The sequence below is a fragment of the Pteropus alecto genome, unplaced genomic scaffold, assembly GCF_000325575.1.
Source record: "Pteropus alecto unplaced genomic scaffold, ASM32557v1 scaffold40, whole genome shotgun sequence".
Classification (NCBI taxonomy): Eukaryota; Metazoa; Chordata; class Mammalia; order Chiroptera; family Pteropodidae; genus Pteropus; species Pteropus alecto.
The window spans coordinates 6,651,583-6,676,945 of NW_006431919.1; the positions used below are offsets into that span (position 1 = coordinate 6,651,583).

General features: G+C 40.0%; 1 long non-coding RNA gene and 1 pseudogene across 1 annotated transcript in view; one reads left to right on the forward strand and one right to left on the reverse strand.

Annotated features, from left to right (window-relative positions):
* Positions 1-10,065, reverse strand: part of LOC107195284 — a 108,935-nt gene extending 98,870 nt beyond the window's left edge. The window contains exon 1 of the long non-coding RNA XR_001516384.2: positions 9,931-10,065. This is a non-coding gene — a long non-coding RNA (uncharacterized LOC107195284). The remainder of the gene's footprint in view (positions 1-9,930) is intronic.
* Positions 10,066-23,891: 13,826 nt separating this feature from the next.
* On the forward strand, positions 23,892-24,010 carry LOC112475351 (annotated as a pseudogene).
* Positions 24,011-25,363: the final 1,353 nt, after the last annotated feature.

A 25,363-nucleotide genomic window follows, 5' to 3' on the forward strand; every position in this document is an offset into this window, starting at 1 on the left:
CAATGCCGAAACAAACTCACGCCCTCAAAAGTACAAATGATGTGGATAGACATTTAACAGGGGAAAAAATGTAAATGGCTTTCAAACATATGTGTAAATGCACATTCAAAATTAAAGGAAGTTAATTTAAAACCATAAAATAACATTTTATTATGTTAACAAATACAAAAAAGTTTGAAAACAGTATTGGTGAGTGTGCTAGAAACAGGCTTTCCCTATGCAATTGTTGGCGGAAGTGTAAACTGGTATGATCTTTTTAGAGGACAATTTGGCTACATCTATAACACTTTAAAACTCACATTCCCTTTGACTTAGTAATTATACCTCAAGCAATATTTCCCAATAGATATATTGTTCTCATACATGGGTAAAAAGAATATCTAAGGCTGCAGTAAAAATTTAGAAACAACTTAAAAATTCACTGATGAGGAATGAGCTAAGTAAAGGACAGCACAATCATATATTGTGATACTGTTCAGCCATTAAAAAGATTGAGGGTGACTTACATGGGCTGATAAGAAAGGACTTCCAAGATATAATGGTAAGTAATAAAAGTAGAACAAAGATATTATAGATATTACATGTATATACCCACACGCACAAGAAAAATATACTAGCAAGGACTAACTCTGGAAAATATCGATCATACCCGACATGGCCAAAGTTCCTTTGCTTTATTCACCCATGATCACATTGCCAGTGAGTACTGAAGCGAGGACTCAAACCCAAATCTGTCAGACTCCAAAGCCCACGCTGTTAATCATGATGCTAGATGCCATTTGATGGTGCGAAAAGGACAAAAGTAGCAAGAAAACAAACGGCAAGACATTCCTTACTTTCTATTTCCCAAACGACCAGATGTAACAATGAACAGACTCATAATAAAGGAAATAATGGAATTTTACCAAAGAAAGTCATATTCATCTTTAAGTCCTTGAAAGGAAAAGACTAATATAGTAGAAGAATGTTTAGCGCTGTTTCTCCTTCTCAGAGATCATCTGAAATGACAACCAGAATTTGCCAACATTAAGAACCTTTTGTCACTTACCTGAGTTATAGGCCCAACCCCATCAGACTGGGATTCTTATCGTCTGGCCATCCATAAGGCTTGGTGCTTTCCATACTGGCATTAACTAAATTCTATCCAATTTAAAAGTTAGATAAATCCCCAGCTTTTTTTGACAGCATTATGTGTCAAATAAACCTACTTATCTACAGTCAGATATACAAGCATCCTTCTGATATCCTGCCAACTTTTGGGAAGGAGTGAGAATTCCCAGGTGAATTCTGAAATTTACAGTCCTATAACCTGGCAAAACTGCATTTAGCCCTTGTGGTAAATTCTTCTATGCCAAAACCAATCATAATAGCTGCCCAGCCCTCAAGAATTCACTTTTCTTTGGGAACAAATTCTAATACTCGGGGGTAGGCCAGAGCCCAAAGGCCATCTCTCTGCCTCATGATGCTGGCACCCAGATGAAGCAAAATGAGCCAGGGAAACCAGGAGCCCAAACTGGGCCGATCGAATTCTCTACCGCAGGAACATGAAGTTTAGATCAAAGTGGCTGGGAGCCTGCTTTATTACTGAGTCGGACGAACAGTAGTACCCTAGAGAGGAAGTCTACAAATTTCTAATGCTGACATTCCCAGAGCTTCTCCTGGAATCAACCTTCCTCAGGCTTCCACGTGCTTCTTCCACTGTGTGAGCAGGCTCCTCTTTCCTCGGGCCGTCTGGAGACGGTCTCTGTTGCTTTCAGCAGCGAAATAATATGGACAATATGTCTCCGCTAGTTGCCTACCCAATACTCATTTCCATCTTCCTTATTAACAGAACTCTGATTTTGCTTGGCATAACAATGTATCCAGTTAAATACTCAATCTCCCATCCTCCCCTACATGACCCAGCCCTGGCCAATGAGACAAGCCAAGGTCACTGGTGGAGCTTCCTGCAAACCCTCAAAAGTGACGGCATGCTGGGGCCTCCGTCTCTCACTCTCACTTTGTCTTAGCTGGAATGCAGACGTGATGATCAGAGGTGGTCCTGCCATCTTATAACTCTGAGGTTGAGAGCCACACACTAAGGAAGACAGAACAGGAACAGAGAAGGAGCCTGCATTCCTAAAGGCACCCTCCCATTTGGTTAAGCAATTTGGACAGCTTCTCAAACGAACAGCCAGACACAGTTTATATGAATTCAATTCAATGCAGGTATTAAGAGAATCTACTAGTACAAGCTGAGGCAAGAAAGGAAATAACGACAAATAAGGGTAGGTCCCCGCTCTTACAGGTAAAACACACAGACACATAACCCCCTCTAATAAAGAGTAGAATTAAGTGTGTGATAAACAACACAAACAACCGCTGTGGGAAAAACAGGGGTGGGGTGGATGAAATCTAAGAGATCAGAGAAAATTTAAAAGCAGAGGTGGTAACTGATCTGGGCCTTGAAGAATAAACAAAATTTCGATAAGCAAAAGGCCCACAGGCCAGGCACAGAGCACAAACAGGGGCCTGTATGTGTGTTGGAGAATTAAAGAGCTCGCATCGGCTGCCATCATCTGAACACTTACTAACAATGACAGCTGTCATGTGCTGAATACTTTCTCTGCACCACTAAGTCCTCACTGCAAACCACAGAAAAATGAGGTATTATTAGCGTTCCCATCTTATAGATGAAAAAATTAAAGCACTTTAAGTGAAGTCATTTCTCCAGGATAACAGAGTGAATAAGTGGCAGAGAAACATTGGCATGACTCGGTCTGGCTCCAGAACACAGCCTCTTACTTTTCTGTGTGCAAATGGTTAAAAATATTCTTCTGAAGGATGTTACTAAAAGATAGGAGAGGCACATGGAACTAAGTGGAACCTAATGCTGGAGGGGATTACTGAGATTTTAAGAGTATCGCATTGTCAAGAGCCTGGACAAAAAGTAACTGTTCATGACTTAAAACCACATTTGGGCCCCCGAACGTCATTCAAGAAAGGAGCCGAATTGGCTTCCAAGTAAGGTATATGACTCTGCGCCCACAACACTTGTGACTAAGGAGAATAATGCAAACAGAAGAATATCTCAAAAGGCAGAGTCGGGGGCCGGGAAAAACAATTTTCAGTGAAAATACTCTCAGAGAGCAGAATGGAAGCCTTGTAAAGGAACATCTTTCAATACTACCGAACTAGAGTCCTGACGATGTGAGCAGGGGCGGGGGACGTGGTGGGGTGGGCGGAGGCTTAGAATAACTCCACACCATTGACTGCTGTGCATCTCCCATTCTTCTCCACTCCACATAGAAATGGTTATTAAAATTATCCTGACCCTGCCTCTTTCATTGCTGTATAACTTCGGAGTAAGATGAAAAGGCAGTTTGTTTTTTAAAAAAGCCACCAAAACAGAATCAAGAAGAATTATAATCTTTTGTTTCTGACAGTATTATGGATAGGTTCTGAAAGGCCCGCCCCCTCAAAACAACTAGGTCCTGCATAAGGCATATGTTAATGTCATCGCTGAACTCACAGGAGACAAGAGGAATTCGCAAAGAGATGATATCACCTGTGTGTATCCATGAAACAAACTGAGCCTAAACTAGAGCTGTGAGCCATAAGCACCCAGGAATGGTGACACCAAGAATGAAGTGCTTTATGTAGTCAGTGTTTCAGTTGTAAGACTAAACCCTAAGCGAAGAACAAGTTAGGGGTAGAAGTTAAATCTGAATAAGCTAGGGGTTCAGATATTAACTAAAGTGGTCCCGATATTGGTGGCATTCCATTTCGCAGCATCAGCATAAGTCCCCGGTGGAAGAAACTATCTTCGATTTAAAATCAACCTCATGTGCTCTGACAGCCAATGATTACCATACATACAAGGAAAGGAACCACCATGAGGGAGAGACAGCAGAAAAAGACGATAATAGATTTAGACTCTTCTTTCCCCCAAGGACTTGAGATATTAAATCAGACTGAGAATTAAAAAGGACAGTATATGAAATGATTTTAAAAATAAGAGAAGGAATCAGAACATTCTCAAAAATGAACTGGTGGTTTTACAAATAAACCAAATAACTCTTGGAAATAAAAATATTTTAAATAGTTCTAGTTTCCACCTTACATGGAATACTCAGGAACAGTGTAAAAATTCAAAAGTGAAATAAAAAATTTTATCAGTTAAAAAAATACATATAATATACATTTATGTATAACGAATACATAAAATACATATAATATATATTTACTATATAAACTATAGTATATATTTACTATATCTTATTATTATAAGTAGAAATTAAACATATCTAACGAGAAAATTTGTGGGTGGGAAGACAAATGGAAAGAAATTAATCAGAATGCAGCGCAGAAAGACAGAAGTAAAATTCCCAAAATAGAAATTACAAGATTAAATGAAAAAAAAAAAATGCGAATGTCCTAAATAAAATAATTAGCAAGGCAATTTCATTAACTGACAATTATGCCTATATAAATGCAAAAATTGTATAATAGAGTATCAGAGGGGGAAAAGATTACAGAAAAAAATTTGATAAAAACCAACATTTATTTATGATAAAAGTCAGCCAAAAGTTATAAATTCCTTAATCTAATAAACTAAATACATCAAAAACTAAATATTACACTTAGTAGTGAAAGGTAGAGACATTTGCTTTAAAGTCAGAAGTAAAATATTCATCACTGCTTCTATTCTATATTGGACTAGAAATTCTATCTGGAAGAGAGGACACAAACAAATTTAAAAGTCCTCCACTGACAGGATCAAGCAGCAAATACTTTCCACTAGTAACGGGCATACCTAACACTGAGATACTACTGGTCTCTAACACCATCCTCCACTGGAAGAAATAAAGGCTCCTCAGAGGAATGACAAGATGAGGCCAAAATATCCCAGAATATGACAAAAAGTAAGAAGGTGCTCCAAAAATGATGAGGGCATGTCACAAATAAACAGTAGCCAGTTGGGGTACTAAAATGATTCAGGACAGTAATGAATTAGGAACCACTGGGAGAAAATATAGGGATTCATGAGGTCATTCCAATAAAAAGGAGGTAAAGTAGAAGAATTATAGTAAAATGCTAAGGGCTGACAGATAAATATGGAAGGTAAGCTGGAGTTAGAAAATTGGCATTTTGCAAGCATCTTAGTAAAGACTGGATCAGACAAAAAATATCAAAGAATATTAAATCTATAGGAAAATTGTGATAAGGAGCAGGATATTTGCATGTTCTTTATTATTAGTTGCAAGGGAGAAACATATCTAACAGAACAGTGGAGAAATCAGACAAAGAGCACCTTAACTGGGTGATCAAAATTAACATCACCAAGAAGGGACAGATGAATATCAAGTGCCACCAGATATGAAAGCCTCAGAAGGACATTTCATCTGTGCAATGTTCTGGCCAAGAATGAGTAACTCAAATGTAATCACAAGAATCCATCAGGCAAACCTAAATTAAGATAAGATAAAAAATACAGATGAACGACCACATGAAGAGATACATAGGGCAAGCTCCAGAAGGGTTCCAAGTGTCCCCATGGAGTTGGGGTACACCACCCTTCTGGAATGTAGATGGCTCACTGACCCAGAAGCTCCCCAAGCCCCATACTATTGGGATTTTATAGATGCTTCATCACGTAGGCACCATCAATTATTAACTCCATTTCTAGCCACTCCACTCTCTGGAGAATGGGGAATGAGGCTGAAAGTTCCAAGCTTCTAATCATGGCTTCGTCTGTCTGGTGACCAGCCCCCATCCAGGATCCCACCAAGAGTCATTTCATTAGAACAAAAGACACTGCTATCACCCCGGAAATTCTAAGAGTTTTAAGAGCTCTGCCTCAGAAAATGGGCTAAAGTGTTAGACTAAATGTCAGAACAAAAGATTCTCCTAGAGCCCTTATTTACAAGGATTTGGGAAGCCCCATCCCAGGACCCTAGGGCAGAGACCAATATATATTTCTTATTATTTCACAGTCCAGCATCCCTATTGTGTTTGTTCATGCAAATCAGCTTTCACAAATACTGAGACACCTTGGCTTCCTTAGGGTGGGTACATCAGGGATGTCAACAACCCAAGGTGACTTAAGGTCAGACAGTTGGGGAGGAGCATCAGAGTGACAGGAAAAACTTGATAGAGAAAAAGATGAACCTGGGAGAGATCAGCTGGAAACTAAACAGCCCAGAGCTTCGGAGGATCACAGACCGGTGGTGCGGGCGTGATAAATCGGCCCCTCCGAGGCTGCCTGTGATTGAAGCCAGATTGTCAAAAACAGACAGTAAACCAGGACAGAGAAGCAAGAAGTTAGATGGGGCTGTCAACTTGCCAGGGGATATGCAGCAAAGAGTACTGGACTTGCATGAAGAGTGAGGAAGAAAAAAAAGGAAGGGAGGTCGTGGATGAGTTTTTTAAATAGCCTCCAAGGACACCAGTGAAAAATATCTGGCAGCTGATGTCATGACAATGAGTTTGCAAACAGGTAACCTGACCGTCTTCCAGGAAATGAGGTTCTCTGCTGGCACCAGGTCAGCAAGCTGAATGGAGCCAGATGAGGGTGCCCACCTTCTAGCCAATCTCGGAAACTCAGAGGAAGAACAGTGGAAGAAGCACTTGGAGCTGTCTCTTTGCATGCTGAATGACAGTGGGCAAGCCAGAATTGTAGGCCGCCTTTCCTGTTCTTCCCTGGAGGGAAAGGGTACGCTCAGCACCCTTAGAAACGCTTGGCTCTGTTCTGGAGCCACTGCCAGTAGCTCCTGCTAACCATGGGGCAGCCGCTTCATTAATTTCATCTTCAAATTTTTTGTAGAAGGAAAAGCTCGTTAGTCCGGAGCAGACCAAAGAATCCAAAAACCCCAGGGGAAATCTAGCAAGTCCAGTGTGTTCACACTGTGCTCTACAAAGTCCCAGGAGATCTATGAAAGTGTCTCAGGGGTATAACTAGTGAGCAGTGAGGAGAAACAGACAGCAAGGCTCCAAAGAGAGCAGCCTTCCCTCCATGGGTGTCAAGGTACAGATAACATTCATCAAGGACTTACAATATGCCAGGCACTGTGCTGAGCATTTCACTTGTGTTCTACATAGTTCTCATGGCAACCAAATGAGGTGATGCTATCAATATTCCCATCATACAGGCAAGGAAACTGAAGCACAGAGAGGTTAAGTAACTTGCCCAGGGTCGCACAGCCAGTAATTGGCAGCAGTGGGATTCAAATTCAGCTCTTTGTGACTAGGTTCTATGGATTCCTTCTTAGAATTTCTGCGATAAAAGGATTTTCTCCCTAAAGAGTGTTTATCTAAGGCACCTCATAGGCAGCAAACTTAAGACTGACATGTCTTGGAGCTTATCAAAAACTCTGATGGCAGCTTCTGAATAATGAGTGAGGGTCACAGCTGCTCTGTGGTGTACTCTGCCATCTGTTAAAATGAGGAGAATATTAAAAATTGACCTCTCGTGGCTCAGGCAGGCTTTGTGAGTTTTAAAAGATTTAATGGAAAGTCCCCTTGCCCTTGTATAGTTCCACTGGGGACTGCACAGGGACCCTGAGGACATCGCTCTTTTTCTTTCTTGCTCCCAGAGCTAATGAAGGAACAGGGGCCCATCTGAGAGCTTTATCTAGACAATCACTATGAAGGTCAGCTTCCAAAAAAAGGGAAAATTAGTGAAATAATGAGGAAAGTGGAGATGATGGAGAAAATGCTGAACAAGCATGAGAGATGCTTTTGTGTTAAAGAAAAAAAATGGTTTGCCTTCTGAAGAATCGCTGTTTGTTTTTATGAGGCCATGAAAGGGCCCTGTGCTTTCCCCCCTGACTGTAAGAAGACTCAGTTAAATCCTATGCTCGATTTTAGTCTATTTCCTTAGCTTAGGTTTCTGATGATCAGCTTTCCCTGACAATAAAACTGAAAACTATCCAAAATGAAATAACTGTGCATTGTTATGACCTGGCTTCATATTCTTTTGAAAGAAGCAGGCAGAAGATAACTAATAAATTATTATGCTATGAATGAAGAGAATATGCACTGGTCCGGGAAACATGAGCTAAAAAAGATATGGTCCTTTTTCTCACCTAGAATTTTCTGAGAAATAAAGTCCAAGAAAAAAATTGCTTTTTAAAATTTTTTCAATTTATAAATGCTTTTTAAAAATTTAATTAATTTAAAATGTTTAAAATGTAGAAAGAATCTGAAATAAACATGGAAATATTAGCACCTGAGTGATAGGTACATAGCTCTGTCCTTCTCTGCGCATTCAAAATATATCACACTTTTGAAAATAAACCCAAATTGCTTAGAGAGACCAGCTGGCATGAGAATTAGAAGCCCTGAACAGCCTGATTTTTGTGATGTAAACAGCTCATATTTTGAATTTGAAGTCAGGCAAGATTAAGGTAAGAAATAAAACCCTTAATCTCCAGTCTTCTGATTGTGCATGATTCGAGAACATTTACAGAGCTCCACTGTGTGCCTGGTACTTGTCTAGGCCTTCAGGATGTAAGAGTGAATGGAACAAATACGTCCCCTACCTTCCGTGAGCTTCCAATCTAGCGGGGAGGAACGGACGAGAAGAAAACACGAATGAATAATGTGGTAGAGCTCTGAAAAAAAGCAAACAGCATTGAGATAGAAAACAATGGCGAGGGAGCTTTTCTCAAATCAGACAGGGTGAACTGGCCTCTACGAGGAAGTTCTGTTTAGCGGAACTAAAGGAAAAAGAAACAAGGAAAGAGCGACCCTGGCTACGCGCAGGCCCTGAAGCAGGACAGCGGTGTGCAGGTCCCAAGGGCAGAAGATGTCCATGTTGGCTGGTACACATCACTGAGGAGGGAAAGGAGCTGAGATGAAGTTGAAGAGATAGTCAGGGGCCAAAGCCCTTGCACGGCTTTGGACACGTTGCAAAGAATTGGCCTTTTGTCCAAAACAAATAGAGTAGCCACTACAGAAGTTGCAAGGGCGTGACATCTGAATTTATCTTGAAAAAGATCACTCTGGCTGCTGCGGGAAGAACTGGCTTGGAGGTTAGTCAGAGTAGAAGCAGGGAGAAGAGTGAGAACGGGAATGGGCTGATGGCAACCTGTGAGCCAAATCCGGTGCACCGTCTGTTTTATAAGTAAAGATTTATTGCAACACTGTACACTTCAAGTTGGGTTCAAGCCCTCCTCCTCCATAAAGTTTTCCCTCACTTACTCACACCTCATTCTGTATTTCTGAACTCTAGCCATAAGTCTCTTCTGTGTTAAATACTTTGGCCTTGATTATACTCTATGGCTCGAGATGACCAAAGTATTTTCTCCCATGGTTCTAAACACAGCCTTTGCCAGCTTGTTCCCTAAGCTCTGAGGTGCCAATCAAGCCTCTCACCCAATGAGAGAAGCCTAGTTCCAAGGCCACTGCAGTTAGTTCAGAGTTAGAACACGACAGAAATTTTCCCTCACGTGCACCTGTGGGAACCTGTAAGAATGATCATCTCTTGTCTTTGCTGCAATGGTACTAGAGGCTCTGAGTCTGAGATTGCCAACACCCCACCAAATATGCTCATTCAGAGGCACACAGCCCACCTCCAAGAAGGAGAGAGGCAATGGAGAGAGAGGCAAAATGAGAGCCAAACTGAGAGCCAGGAGTCTCGATGGTCTTCCCTGGGCTCTGCACCTCACAACACCTCTCATCTTTACTAATTACAGAAGACAATAAATCCTTACTACTTAAGCTGATTGAGTTTCTGCCATTTGCAACAGGAATCCTGACTAATATAATAGACTTTATCAACTGGACAACTATGCCTGCCGAAAGAAGACCAAGTCAGAGCCATATGGTATCTCTACAACTCTCCGCCTCGTGCCCGGGAGATTCACACTGCTGGTACAGTAGATCTGGCTGGTTGGTGGACACAGAGGTCCTTTATATTCTGATCTTGCCTATTAAGGTTTTACCTACCTTCAGACTTTGGTGAGAAGAAACCCGGGGAAGGTCTGGCACAAAACCAAGGTCCTCGACTTCCGACTGCCTGTGGGTTTGGCTCGGCCACTAGCTTTCTGTGTGATCGAGGTAAGTCCTTCTCTTCATATTCTCAAGTTCCTCACCTATAAAAGGAAAAAATTGGTCTTTCTAAACAACCTTCTGCATTCTTTCTGAACAACCTGATTCCTGAGCTTCGATCTGCCCAATTCCTCCAGGAAAACGAGCATGTTAGCCTATCGCTTTGGGGCCAAGGTGACTGTTTTCACAGAGCATTATTTGATTTAGTTCTAAAAAATGTAATCTCTGAGCCACGCGCAGAAACAGGAGTGCACTATTTACACTAGGCTTCTCACTCCGCCCTGACTCAGGCAGCCCCCACACACCAGGCAGCGGCAGGCTAAGAGGAATGAGGACACTTGCCAACGTGCCTCATGACATAGTTCAAGTGCTTCTTGAAGAAACATAACAAGGAAACAAGAGAGCAGATTTACAAACATCTTAGAAGCAAGCATCACCTATGAGGAATTCTAAAGCTGGCTGAAAATGTTATTTTCTTGTTTCCTATAAAAGCACCTTATTTAAAAAATAATAATAATAAAATAAAAACAGATCAAGAACCTCTCTGGCAATTGTTTTTTTGTTTGTTTCCCACCCTTAGCCCCATTTCTTATGAGCTCTATTATTCATAGACTATCCATTCAGGTCAAAATCGTCAGAGTTTTTCAGCTGGGGCACTATTAGCATTTTAAATGAGATGGTTTTTCTTTGTGCTTCAATGTCCCCAGCATAAGAAGCCATTAACAGCTGAATGTCAATAGTGCGGTCCCCCATCATTGTGACAAACAGTTTAAAAACACCTTTATGCATTTCTGTTAAGGGGGGGTCACAGTACTACTTCCAATCAAACTCTCATTTTACTAATGGGTTAACTGAGGCCCAGAGACGTGACATGATTCCCCAAGATCACACAAGGAAGACAGGGCTATGGGTTGGATCTGAAGCCACATATTTTGACAGTTAATCCTAGTAATATTTCTATTACCTGAACCCATCTCTAATAGCTGTGGGTTCTAATCCCACAGCTGATGCTGTTATGAAACTTAGAACCAAGTTATTATTGATCCCAATACTAATCATTACCTCCCAAATACATTTGAATTGCATTTCATGCCCTCTTACACTGTACTTGGCACTTTTTTCATATTCGTGAGGGTTTTCATTACCAGAAGCCCATCAGTCATCCTTGCACATCCTTGGACAAGGGGTGGCCTACCAGAATCCAAAAGCAGCGTCCGTCATCCTTGTATTTTTTAGTGGACAAGGGGTGGCCTACCAGAATCCAAAAGCAGCATTCTATTTTCTATCCATTGATACACAAGGAACGGAGAGACGAGCTGGTGGGAGTACACCCAGAAGGCAGACATCAAAGATATTCAGCAACTCAAGAAGTTACTTTGTCCATAAGAGCCTAGCATTTCGGACTTTGGGAGCACTGTTCAGTCAATGTTTGTCTTCTGGAGTTTCTGCTATTAAGCGACCCTTCAGGTGGCCTGCAATACTTAGACGGGGGCAGATCTAAGTTCCCAGCAGTGATAAGTACTGTACTGAAAACTCCTCATCCCCTACCTGTTACAGCTCCCCAAAGTCTATCCCATTACTAACTTCTGGAGAAGATAAACAGATAGGAAAAGAAAGAGGCTCCATTAATTAGTTAGTGGTATTTGCATTGCACTGTCCTGCTACAAAGAAGTCGCCAGCAACCAGGACGGAAAACTCTGCCCGCACATCGTCTGCCTGAGACTCCTCACGCACATGCACACCTGATCCATGCGATACTGTACAACGGTAAAAAGGACAGAGCCCAGGGCTCTGCTCTCACGGTGTTTTCAGAGCAATGCACGAGCCTCTCTTAATACATTTGCGACCTCCGAGATGTGCTTCAGACAAACCCATCTGATCAATGATCAAGTGACACTCAGTCACTTTTTCTGAGTTTTGGTAGACCCACAGGTCCAGAGTCACATTTTAATAGTAGCATTCTTTCATAATCCAGAGAATCCTTTGTCCCGCATAAGAATTTCAAAGACAAAGAAAATAGATTGATTCAAAAGTTTAACAAAATGTGAAAAGAACAAAGCTGAGATCCCAAGTTTGGACACTTTTTAGCCAAATGTATTTAAAGCAATGTCATGGAGATGCCAATTTATAGCTAATTACCATTAGGGAAAATGAAAATATATAAATATATAAAATATAAACAGATTTTTATACATATTATATATATGTGTATGTGTGTGTGTGTGTGTGTGTTAACCTATAGATGGCCACTGCAACATATGGCACCTGATGGCAGAAAAATTTTTAATTGACTTCCAATAATTTTTTTTTGGCAGAAGCTTCTTTGATTGTTTTCCAGAGATTTTTTTTTGCATCATTGACATCAGAATTAAATGGAAGGGAATCTTAAACAGCCTGGCAGCAATTGTGTGTGTGTGTGTGTGTGTATGCATGCATGCACACGCCCCCAAGAAAAATGTGGTAATGGCACAGAGTTTTCTCTTTCATATTTTTAGCAGTATTATTAGGAACTCATTAGGAGTCAATTACCGTATAATTTCTCTAAAATACTCGATTATGGTTTTGCTGTCCAGGGACATAATTTTTTCAAATGTTCCTTCAAATGACATAAGCCACTCACAACAAAACAAAAATTTTGCCCTTTTTCTCCACCAAAAGAGGGTCACTTTTGAGATACGAGTCCCAAAAGCCCATTTTCTATTTTTGACAATAATCTTCCAGGGAGAACCAGAGAAACTAGCCTGACTCCTACAAAAATGCTGGCAGCTAAGCACAAGGATGTCCTCTTAATCTCCCCATTTTTTGTAAAGCTGAGAGCTACAAAAGTGTTTATTCAAATCCATTCTTCAACAAATATTTGTTGCAAACAAGTAAAAGGCACACAGAAATTTATTGTTAGCATGGAAAGTGAAAAAACAACTATTCATGACAGAGACAGAGGGAGGAAGAAACACCGTAAGAATGCAATTATCTGGCATGCCTTAAAGCTAATCCTAACTATTTTAAATTACTTTGCATATAAATATCAGTTATCCCAATGGGAAAATGTAAAACCCAAAGAGAAATGCCTAGAAATGATTGGGTAATAAATCTGGCATGGTACTTGCTTAAGTTATACAGTAGAGAAATGCATAACTCCCTTCCCCACACCCCCAACTCGCCTTCAATTCTTTCCTGTGAAGCATATTGACAAAGTGAAACTTCCTGGCAGTGGGGAAAAAAAAATAACTTGGAAGTGAATCAAAATGATGCATCAGACAAAAATCAATAAGACTGATCTTCGACTCAATTATTTCCCCTCCGAGGATGCAGAGCTCTCATGACGAGGTATTTGTACCTACGCTGTTGGTATATATTTGGTTTCCTTGAACAGAGTCCCCTTCAGTCCATGCCACTATTTCATTCTTCTCCCAAGGCCTCACCTCCATCCTCAAGAGGTGGTACTCAGCAAATTATCGGGGAGGAGAGTGTTGTCTTGCTGCAAACTTGCATCTAGTAAAGGAGTAGATGATACTTGGAAATGCTTGCCAGAATATGGACAGAGTTTTTTCAAAACTTAAGGGAATAAACTTCAGTTTAGCTTCAATGTTCTTTGACTAATAAAAGAGAATTTTAAGTTCTCTAACCCCCTAATAACCAAAATCTCCACGAATATAGAAAATTCTTTTTTGTATTCTCTTGAGACCAACTTGAGTATATTAAGAGGCCCAGGCAAAGCAAGCCTTGTGCCTTAGGACACCAAATGATTTGCTCATACAACTAGGACCATCGTTTAAATAAATATCAAGGGTAGAGTAGAAGGTATTTGGAAAAAACAGTCATCAGAAATGTTGCAGATGAAAAAGGCAACAATCTAACAAAGACTCGTCCCTTAACTAACCTTTAGTCAGGCTCTTCTCAGCCCTTTTCAGCTAGGCCTCATCCTTGGGCCTTGTTTTCCGAAGCCAAAATCGTGCTAAGTCAGTTTATGGAGAACCCCCTATCTTCTGAGGACAACTGCTATCTGGTCAACTTGCATATTTGATCACGTTCCTTACCCTGCATCAGCCCCCAAATGATATATGATCACTCAGACCTGACTTCAGCAAGAACCCTGAATTATTCAGAAATCACCCTTCATCCCTGATGTTTACATTAGTAATTTCCCATCCACTGACCCCACCTTGCTCCTCAGCTCAAATTCCCAATTGTCCTGTTGTATTTAGAATTGAGCCCAGTTCTACACTGAGGTCTCTACTCCCTGATGCAGTAATAAATGTTTTTGCTGCTTTAACTAACATGAAGCTCTGCTTTGCTTTGATAAAAATCACAAAAGTGTGACAAATAAGAAAAAGTGGTCATGGAAGGGTGTTTTTTGGGTGGATTGCAGGTTTGTTTTTGTTTTAAAGCGTTAGCTCAAAAAGTTCTTTTTTCTTTTTTCTTCCACAGACATGTGTGCGGGCTACAGGAATTCAGGGCTTCCTATAGCCCCTATGCACCTTAAAGGTGGCTCCTGTGTATTTAGAGAGGGAGCCACATTGCAAAAAAATATCATCACCTCGAGTAACCGATCCAAAAAAGACTCTCAAGGTGGCCAACTTTTCTCAACCTAGAGTCTTCCTCAGTGAACAGTGAATTTCAGAATGTTGCTCTAATAAAATTTTTTTAGTCACCAAGTGCTAAGAGAGTAGAAATAAGCATTTGAAAAGATTTTTAACAACAAAATCCAAGAGGTATTTGTGATGTAGGGTGGAGTGAGGGAAGAAGAAAATTTTAATGATATGGGAAATGCAATTAACCCAGAAAATGCTGGACCCAGACATTCTGGTTTATTAAAGATGTGGAGCTTGTTTTTGAAATTGTCTTGTCAGAAGAAAAGCAGTGAAATAAACTAGAAAAGGAATGATGAGGATCTGGATTCTGGGCTCTACTCTGACCATTTTTTTGGAAGAGTCACGGCACTCGTGGGAAACTGTAAGAGCTACGCCTGAAAAGGGAGAGGGTGGGGGGTGGACGTACTGCCCACCAAACCTCATAAACGTCAAGCTGACGAATGGCGATGGCGTCCCCTGGGCAACGTGAGCCATCAAAGGTTGTAAAGAAAGTGAGGCCTTGATTGGAGTTGTGATTTAGCAAGTTCCCTGGGAGCACTGGTCCTTGAGAATTCAACAGAGGAAACACCATAGGCAGAGAAGCCAGTCGGGAGGCTACTGTGACAGTACAGATAGGAGGTGATGAGGGCCTACAATGGACAAGGCTGTAGGGATGTGAGATGATGGATACGATGCGGCTCTGGAAAGAGAAGCAAACAATAGGATACTCTGTTTGGAACGTGCAGGTTTCCAAAAATGGCCTTTGGAACAGAGTTGTTTAAAACAGCAGGACACTGTTTTAAACAGAGGGGAAAATGGGTAACGGGCTATTGGAAATACAGAGAATCAGAGCCAGGCTGTTCACTGAGTTTCTGCCAGATTCCAGGACCCTTTATATATGAGGTATTAAAACAGAGCAAATTCATCCACACAACCAAACATATGCAACCTACTGCAAAAAAACAAACCGAAAAGTGCGAATGGCCCTTAGGAGCAGCCCTGCTCGGTCGGCCAGTCCTGGAAATTGCTCTACCTAATTCTCAGCCTCCCTCACTTAGCAAACTCTTTACCCCTCGTACTGGGTTGCTACGTGACAGTGCCTGGCCAGTTGCTAGGTAAATCAGTAACCTGTGGTCTCTCATGAAGGTATTGTTACCTCATGAACGCTGCCACTGAAGCAAAGGGCTCTTCTCTTCTCGACCCCATGGGATGTTTGTGCTCTCGCTCCCTCTCAGCCAGACTGAGAACTCCTTGTTTATTCCTTGCCTTGACAATGACCTTCTTAGTTCTCCCCCTTCTTTAGGAGCAATGTCTTCCTCTCAGTAAAGATTTCTAGAAGATTCGAGCAGACTCCAAAGTCCAGGGCTAACTAGCTTTTACTCAGTTATTTCATCTAGCTCCTGGGAACCATGAGCTTCTGTCCCTTTCTCTCACTCTGCTTCTTAAAACTGCAAGTTAAAGATACCGGAAACATCCTGAAAAGCCCACCAATATGGGACTGGCTAACAAATTATGGATTCTCCATGCAGTCAGGCATCATTCAACCCTTAAAAATCCGCCAAGCTTATCTATGCATGCTGATATGGAACAATCTCTACACTTGCCGTTAAATGAAGAAGAAAATTGCAAAATAGAGTGCACCGCCACTCTCTGAGCCAGAAAAGGGGCTCTCAATGCTGGTATTTGTATCAAATAGCTCTGACCAAGCATTGCTTCTAAATTATAAGCGTTCAATCTCTGAACGCAGGGCCTACAGGTTTGCCCTAGTCCTCAATGAGGGGAAACGAAACATACAATGAAATTATTCTAGTCACTGCTTGATTTTTTTCTATCCTATGGAAATTGGTAAAAAACTAGTTTTCTGCTAATGTCTTGTTACCAGGATACCATTTTTCCAATTACTCACAAAGAGTAGGGATTATTAACCCTGTGATTTTATTCCAGTGAGACTGTTCGAAATCATACTTCCTATTATACACAGAGGTTAAGTAATGAATTATGAATGACACGGTGAAAATGGAATCCTCAGAACAAACTCTGTGAGCTCCAAATAGGTTTTCTTGGTAGGGAGAGGGGGTCAAGAAGCAGTATTAATAGTGTGAAGGTCTGATGTATTCAATTTGATTTATAGAGAAATGAGGAAGCTTCCAGAGTATCTGAGAATTTTCCCTAGTTACATTTAACAAACACTGTACAAGTTGCGGTGTCTGGGAGATTTTAGAATTAAATGCGGTAGGAACCACCAGCTGCGGTGCCTGCGGCCAAATCCCCTTACCTGGAGCGTCTTCGGAATTTCCAGCAAAACCCTGACCCAGGCAACTCTCTTTGTGCAGAAAGAGAATTCGATTGGAAATGGCCACCCACCTTGCTCTCCTCATAATGAGTTCACGGGGGATCTGTGAGGCTCTGACCCAGGTGAGTCCACCAGGTGCAGACCATTGAGAGGCAGAAGGTGGTGCAGCCAGTCCTAGAGGTCACTGAAGGCTGAGCCTGGGCACTGGCTGCAGCACCCTGTACACCAGTGAGCCCCGTAGAAGCTGTAGCAGAACCTGGGGGTGTGTCAGAATTACAAACCCCTGCCCAGACCCACAGAATCTGCATTTTAACAAGATCCCCAGGCAATTCTCATGCACATACAATTTGAGTACCAGGAACTTTGAGTAGCACTAATGAGAAATACTTGTGCTGAATACAAAGAAGCAAAACAAAAGAGTCCCTCCCTTTTCAGCCTTGAAAAATGTTCAAACTTATTATTTTCCCAAATCTTGGCCTAACACTGATGCTCTAGGAAGATACGCCTACCTACAGAAAAGCTTGCCATCCCCAGTTCACCCTGTACCAGGGGTGGAAGGTGAAGGAAGGCTGCAGTGAGGGCTCTGGATTTAATCACTAACTCGGTTTGATGTCAGGCAAGTTCTCTGCCCTTTCTGCATCTCATTTTCTCCACGTGTGACATGAACGCTTTAGAAGTAGACCATCTTCTAAGCCCCCTCCTGAGCAATGACAGTCTGTAGTTCTATCAAGGAGAACAATATCCGCTGTGAGGTCTCCAGATCACAGGTGAAAACGCCCTCCAATTTCTCCCCTTCACTGACCCCTGGATTAGACAAGGCCCTGGTGTCAGAGCCTCTTTTGTTGATCTCTGTGGCTTTTTTGGTTGTGCTTAGCAGCCCATCACTCTGCTGGAAAGCCTCGCATTTCCCTTGAGGCCAGCTGGTCGCATTTCCTGGACTCTGCTTCAGGGAGTGCTCTCAGTTAACTCTAGAGACACAGATGTCTGGCAGCCGAAGCTGTAGTCAAGACAGCAGGGTCCCTCCCAGAAAGGACAACGCCCATACAGAGTCAGTGAAGATGAATAGTTCGCTTCCTTGGTACTTGTCAGGTAGCAATAACCACCTTAGTTTTCCACAACCCACAATGGCTATAAGCACAGCTAACCAGCTCTTAACATAGAATCCCAGGGTAAAAAGTCTCCTTCAAGAGTAAGTACCCACCCTGACTATATTTAAATATCTCCTTTGCAATACCCCGAAACATTAACTTTTAGTCTCTGAATATCCCCATTACAAAGAAAACCAGTGGCAGTCCTTACCATTCCACCTGCTCTCTAGAAAGTTCCCTCAGCTTACGGATCACAGATCTGCCTTCCATTCACATTAGCTACTGGGACTGGTTCTTTCTTATAAAGCCCCACATCACCCCTCCTGTTCTTCAGGGTGGCCTTCCAGCTATTGTTTTCTAATTAAGCGGCCCCAGTGCCTCCTAAGATATCATCTCAAATCTCATTAGTAGGTTTACATCCCTTTAAAGAGCAGCACCTGAACTAGATATTAGGACATATTCTGGGCATGGACGAGAGCAGGACTCAATCATGGCTGTTTTGCTGGTTTTCTGTGAGAAGGAAGTGAGAGCAAGCATTATGTGGCAGGATGATGGCTTGAGATATTAGCTAATGTTTTCTTTCTCTTGTGTATCTCACCACCCAGACCAGGTACTGAGACCTTTCTGCCCCCATACTTCTAGGAGGCTTGACCTTTGTTTTCCAGGATGTTGTCTTCCCTGGCAAGCTCGGAGGGGCAGCAGGAAGAGCAGAGAGAGTGGGATGCCTTTGAAGCAGAAAGGTGGAAGCAAAAGATAAAAAGAGGAAATGCCCCCCAATAATGAGAAGAAGATGGAGGTAATTCACAAAGTAATGGAGCCCTTTGCCCATGCTTAAGAGATGTGGCTAGTTCTTGAAGAGGAGAACAGTTAGTTGCCTGAGGGGTTACGGGGGCCCAGACTCGAGTCTTCGGGGATTCCACTTCTGAGATGTCTTCAAGAGACCTCACCTTCCCTGCCTCGGGCTTGGTAATGGAGAATTCTTGGAGGCCATGATGGACTGTAAATGAAGGAATCTTTCCCCACTTTCTAGCAACAACTTACCCACGTCTCTAAAACTTGGCAAACGTGACCCCTGGGAAGGGGTCTGCAAGTTACTTTCCTTATAGCCCACCAGGTTGTCAGTTTAGAGTCTGATTTAGAGAAAATACTTGGATTTTTATTATACTTGCACTTATTGCTTAAAATTTATTTCCAGTATACCTGTATAAAATATTATGAAGGAACTCAAAAGAGATTCCTTGCCTCAAATGAAAGTGCTATCTAATCTAGAGATAATACTTTGATTTCCCTTGGTAATCAAAGGAATTGTAGCCCAATATAAAGCAATGTGACCCTTTGTCGTGTCATTTTATCTCTGTATTTTACTTTCTTCCTCTGATAAATAGAATAATACATGACTTCACAAAGATTATTGGTAGAATTTTAAATTCCCATGCAGATGGCCATATTAAATTTTCAATAACCACAGGATTTGTAGAAATTGTTTAGGCTATGGTTTAAAGCTTGGGCTTCAGGGTTAGAACAATGAGATTTAAACCCTGGTTCAGTGTGACCCTGTGTAGCTCCAGGCAAGTTAGTTACCCTCCCAACCCTTCAGTTTCTTCATCTATAAAATGGGCATGATAATAGTAGCTAGTTTGTAGGGTTTTGTAAGAATCAAATAACATAATCCAGCTAATGTTCCTAGCATAGTGCTTGATATGTGCTAAATGCTAATTAACTAGTATACATTGAGGAAATTGAGGTAAAAACACTTTACAAAATTAAACACATCATCTGAATGTAAGTCATTATTAAGTACTTGGTATTTCAGTTGATTTGAAAAGAAATTTTCTCATTTTTTTAAATAAACTAAACATCTGGACCTAAAACATATATAATTATAACAACAAAAGGAGAAAAAACGTTTACATCCACAGATGGGGACTATTACTTATTTGGGCCTAAAAATAACTCAACACTGTGATATAACTCAGATCCAGTTCCATAAATATTCATGGAATGATTAAATGATTGAGCATTAAACTGCAGTACTCAAAACCTCTTTTGTACGTGTATGTCTAAATAGGAACATCTTTAAAATTAAACTTTTTTTCCATCTGTGAGGCAGGTGATACAAAGGTCTAATCAATAATTCATCCTGACAAAGAAACTCATTATTCAGCCAAGGCTATGACGAAAATCCTGTCAGGAAGCCTTGTTTTGTCTAAACAAGACAACTTAATTTAGTGCAAAGTGAATAATCTCACTTTCTATAAATCATTCATTCCAGGATTAAACATTATGGATTTCTCCGTTAAATATGTATCCCAGGCCTGCACATGCATTAACTTCTATATGGCTTGGCCCTGAGGAATGGCCAACCCAGTGTTCTTGGAGTTCCTTTGGAGCTACCAAGCCCGCTGGGCAGAAAAAAATAAACTAAAGAAGAGTTTTGGAGAAGCCAAGAATATAGAGTTGGAAATCCTCAAAGCCAACCTTTCACATAATCTGGGCTTCCCCTTCACACCTGCTCTGAAGGCTGGTCAATCTCTTCTGTGTGACTACTGTGAATGGGGAGTTTACTACCCATGGTAGTTAAAACTCTTTCCATTTCAAATGGCAGAAAACCCAACTCGAACTAGTTTAAATAAAATGGGAATTTATTTCCTCATATCATGGAGCATGAAGTCTAAGATCATAACTTCAGTCTTGACATGATCAAGAGTCAACCAATATCAATAGAGTTTGTTTTTTATTCCCAAATCTGAGCTCTGCTTCCTCTCAAATACACCCCCTTGTGGTGCATGATGGCAGCTGCAGCCTCCCATTCTCTCCCTCAGGGCCAGCAGGAAAAGATCAGCATCCTGGATAACTCAAACGAAAGCCTTGGAATTGTCTTTTTACTAATTGGCTTAACTCGGGCCTTGTGTGCATCCCTGATTCGTGAAGCAGGTGTGGGGTAGGAAGGAAGGGTGTGGGGGAGCGGGGCGGTCATGCAGTGTGCTGTGATTCCTGAGGCTCAGTTTTCATGCCATTGCTGGGTGGAGGAAGAGTCAGCTGCAGGGCCAGAAGAGAGCTATCAGAAAAGTCAGCCCAGATGGAAAAGCAGGACCAATGAATGCTAGGTGACCAAAATTCTACTTTCCACAATATTCATCACTGATGATTATTATGTTACTCTAGTAAAGCATTCCTTTCATTAGATAGAAATTGATTTTCGGAATTTCCATTTCCAGTCCTGAATTTGCCTTCTGGAATCACATAGAACAAGGCCACTTCCTCTTCCCAATGGCAGTTCTTTATCTCTTTGTAGACAGATGTCAAATCTCCCTTGGTATACTCTTCTCCAGGTTAAATGTACTAACATAAAAGGAAGTAGACTTTTTGGATGGAAATAAATTAATGCATGCTATTAAGCAGACTCTGATGGCTGCTTAATAGCATGCATTAATTTATTTCCATCCAAAATTAATGTAAAATTAATGTCATTTTAACTTGTTAAAATTAATGTCATTTTAACTTGTTACATTCACCAACGAAGAAAATAATTTTGTTAATAAATTTGATAATGATTAGCAACCATAGTTTTGGATGCCTCATGAAGTCGGAGGAAGTTAGAGATTTTGAGAAACTACTGCCCAGTATAAGCTGGGACAAAAATAGTTATACCTTCAGGGTAAGAGTGACTGAGTAGTAACCCTATTAACACCTGGATTTGTAACCTGGCTCTAAGTCATCTAAGTAATTCATGGAACTTCAAGCCTTGAACTTGAATTATGATAACTCTAGAATGGTAGAGGTGCTTGGCAGAAGTTCTTTTTGAAGAAAATTACATTATTCTAGACCTCAAATTATCCCTACAAATAATTTTATATGCAATAACCTTCAAACAATCAAGATAGCCAGGCACGCTAAAAATAAAGGCACTATAAGTAAGAAGAGACGAAGAGAAACAAAGCCAAAAAAACCTCGAAAGTATAATTATCAAACATGCTTAGTATTAGATAGATAGACAGAGGAATGAATGAATGAATGAATGAGTGAATGAATAAATAAATAAATAAATGAAGCGAGCAAGCTAAACAACGTTCTGAGTCCATTCAATGAGAAAAAAGTAGTCTCTTGAACAGATGGTATTGGGACAAATAAATCTGCTCACGCAAAAGAATGAAATTGGACCCCTACATCACATCATATACAAAAATGAGCTCAAAATGAATCGACGACCTAAGTATAAGACTAAACCAAAACCCTCTTAGAAGAAAACATAGGGGCATATTTTTATGGCCTTAGATTTGGCAATGGATTCTCAGATTTGATACTAAGATAACAAGAAACAAAGAAAAAATCAGACAAATTGGACTGTATCAAAATTGAAAACTTTTGTAGTTTTAAAAGGACATTATCAAGAAAGTGGAAAGACAACCTACAGAATAAGAGATAGTATTTTCAAATCTTATATTTGATAAGAAATCAATATCCAGAATATATAAAGAATTCCTACAACTCAACAACAGAGACAACCCAATTTTAAAATGGGCAAAGAACTCGAATAGACATTTTCCAAAAGGAGACATACGTTTGGCCAATAAGCATATGAAAAGATAATCAATATCATTTGCAAAATTCAAATCAAAACCAGGAGATACCACTTAACATCTACTAGGATGGATGTAATATTTTTAAAGAGAAAATAAGTGTTGGAGAGGATATAGAAAAGTTGGAACCCTCATACATTGCTGTGGGAATGTAAAATGGTGAAGCCACCGTATAAAACAGCATGGTGCTTCTTCAGAAGCTAAACACAGAGTTACCAGGACCCAGCAATTCTGCTCTTAGGCATCTATCTCAAAAAAACTGAAAGCAAAGACTTGAACAGATACTTGTATGCCAAAGTAAATTGCGGCATTGTTTACCATAGCCTAAGGTGGAAACAATCCAAGTGTCCATCAACAGATGAATAGAGAAACTAAACGGGTATATACACACAATGGAATGTTATTCACCCATAAAAAGAAATAAAGTTCTGCTGTATGCTATGTGGATAAACCTTGAAAACCTACTATGTGAAATAAGCCATAATTCTTGGCTTAAAGGACAAATAGTGTATGGCTCTGCTTATATAAAATAGGCCAAATTCATAGAAGCAGAAAGTAGAATGGTGGCTGTCAGGGACTGAGGGACAAGGAATGGGGAAGTATCGCTTAATGGTTACAGAGATTCTGTTTGGGATGATGAAAAAGTTGTAGAAATAGATAATGATGATGGTTGTACAACAATGTGAATGTAATTAATACCAACAAATTATACACTTAAAGCAGTTAAAATGACAGATTTTATGAGAGAGATATATATGTAAATATATATGATATCTTTATGTAACTATATAAATTTTGAAGTGAAAAAAAGCTAAGCTTGAAAATTTTGGCTGGGAACTATAAAAATTGACACAGCAAATATGAAAAAGAGCCTAATACAAATTCGAGAACCGGTTTAAAAAACTAAAACTAGGAATCTAACAAATGAGTTACACAACATATTATATTCCACTTTTAAAAGAGAATTTGAACTTTAAAAAGATAGAAGAAACTGTTTATAATGCTACTCAGAGGGACAAACAATGGAAGATTCAGCAGAGACACTAAGAAATAGGGAGGATATGGTGAGATGTTTTCTTTAATTCAAGTACAGAAAGGAGAGAATGGGCTGAGGCAAAATTTTGAAGAAATAATAGCAGAGAATTTTCCAGAATTGATGAAATACACGAATGTATACTTTTAAGAAGTTAAGCACATCCTGAATAGGATAAATAAAAAGAAATCCAGACCTAGACACATTATAAGGAAACTGCAGACAACCAAAAACAGAAAAAAAGTCTTTGAACATTATGAGATAAAAATATTAACTTCAAAAGTGCAACTGTTAGTCTATGGCCATGCCACCCTGAACGTGCCCGGTCTTGTCTGATCTCGGAAGCTAAGCAGGGTTGGGCCTGGTTAGTACTTGGATGAGAGACCACCTAGGAAGACCAGGTGCTGTAGATGTAAGTAAGTAAGTAAGTAAGTAAGTAAGTAAGTAAGTAAGTAAGTAAGTAAGTAAGTAAGCTAAATGTGCAACTGTTAGACTGAAAGAAGCTTCTTCCAACAATAATAGAAACTAGAAGAGAGTACTAAGTTATTGTCAATGTGCTAAAAGAAACTGCCAACCTAGAAGTCTAAATCCAGGGAAAATATTCTCACTAGAATGAAAGCCAGATAAAGACATTTTAAGATACATAAAACCTATCAGAGATGACTACAAATAGACCTGTGCTAAGAAAATGCTAAAGGCTATATTTTAGGCAGAGAAAAAAAAAAAAAACAGATGGAAAGTCAGAAATTCAGAAAGAAATAAAGAGCAAAGAAAGTGGTAAAACTAAAAAAAAAAATGTTGAATGCAGAAAACATTATCATGTTGAATTAATAATTTTACACATAACTATAATTCATGATAACAGCATATATAGAGAGAGGACTAAATGGAAATAAGTGTTTTAAGGTCTTGGATGGTCTAAGAGAAGGGTGATGGTATTGACAGATTTTGATAAGAGGAAGATGCATATTATCACTTCCAGAAAAAACATTAAAAGAATTAAAGTCAGTGTATAATTTTCAACCTAATAGAGAAAAAACGAGTTTAGAAACTATCAATCCAAAAGAGATTAAGAGAAAAAAGAAACATTAAGCAGGCAGAACAAATAGAAAGCACAAAATAAGACTGTAGTTTTGAACCAAAATCATATCAGTCATTCACTTAAATATAAACAAATTGCTCTAGTTAAAGTTAAACATTGTCGGGGTGGAAAACAAATCTAATTAAATGTTATTTACAAGGAAAATAGGCATTTTCATAACAAAATTAATGAAGTATAAATTGGGAAAACACTTTGGAGGAGAATTTGGCAATAACTAATCTACCAAGACTTTAATTAAAAATAGACTTTAAAACACTAATGCTACTTATAGGAATTTACTCTCCAGCTGTGTTCCCATTAGTACAAAGAACTGTACGTGTAAGAATGCTCATTGCGTGTAGTCTGTAAGAGCAGAAGACTGGTCACGATCTATTCACCAATGGAATCTGTTTAAACAAATATGATACATTCATAATAATATTTATAATGGTATTTAACACTTAAAAATAAAGTAAGTGGATTTTTCTGTGCTGATAGGAAAAGATATCCAAGATTATGAAGTAAAAAAGAAGATGCCAAACACTTGTACACTATAAACCGTTTTTGTATAATAGAAGGAATACACACACACACACATATAATGGTTGTTTGTGAATAAAACGTTTGGGAAAAATACAAACACATACACAAAACAGGCAACAGTATTTTTCTCCAGGAGGAAGGG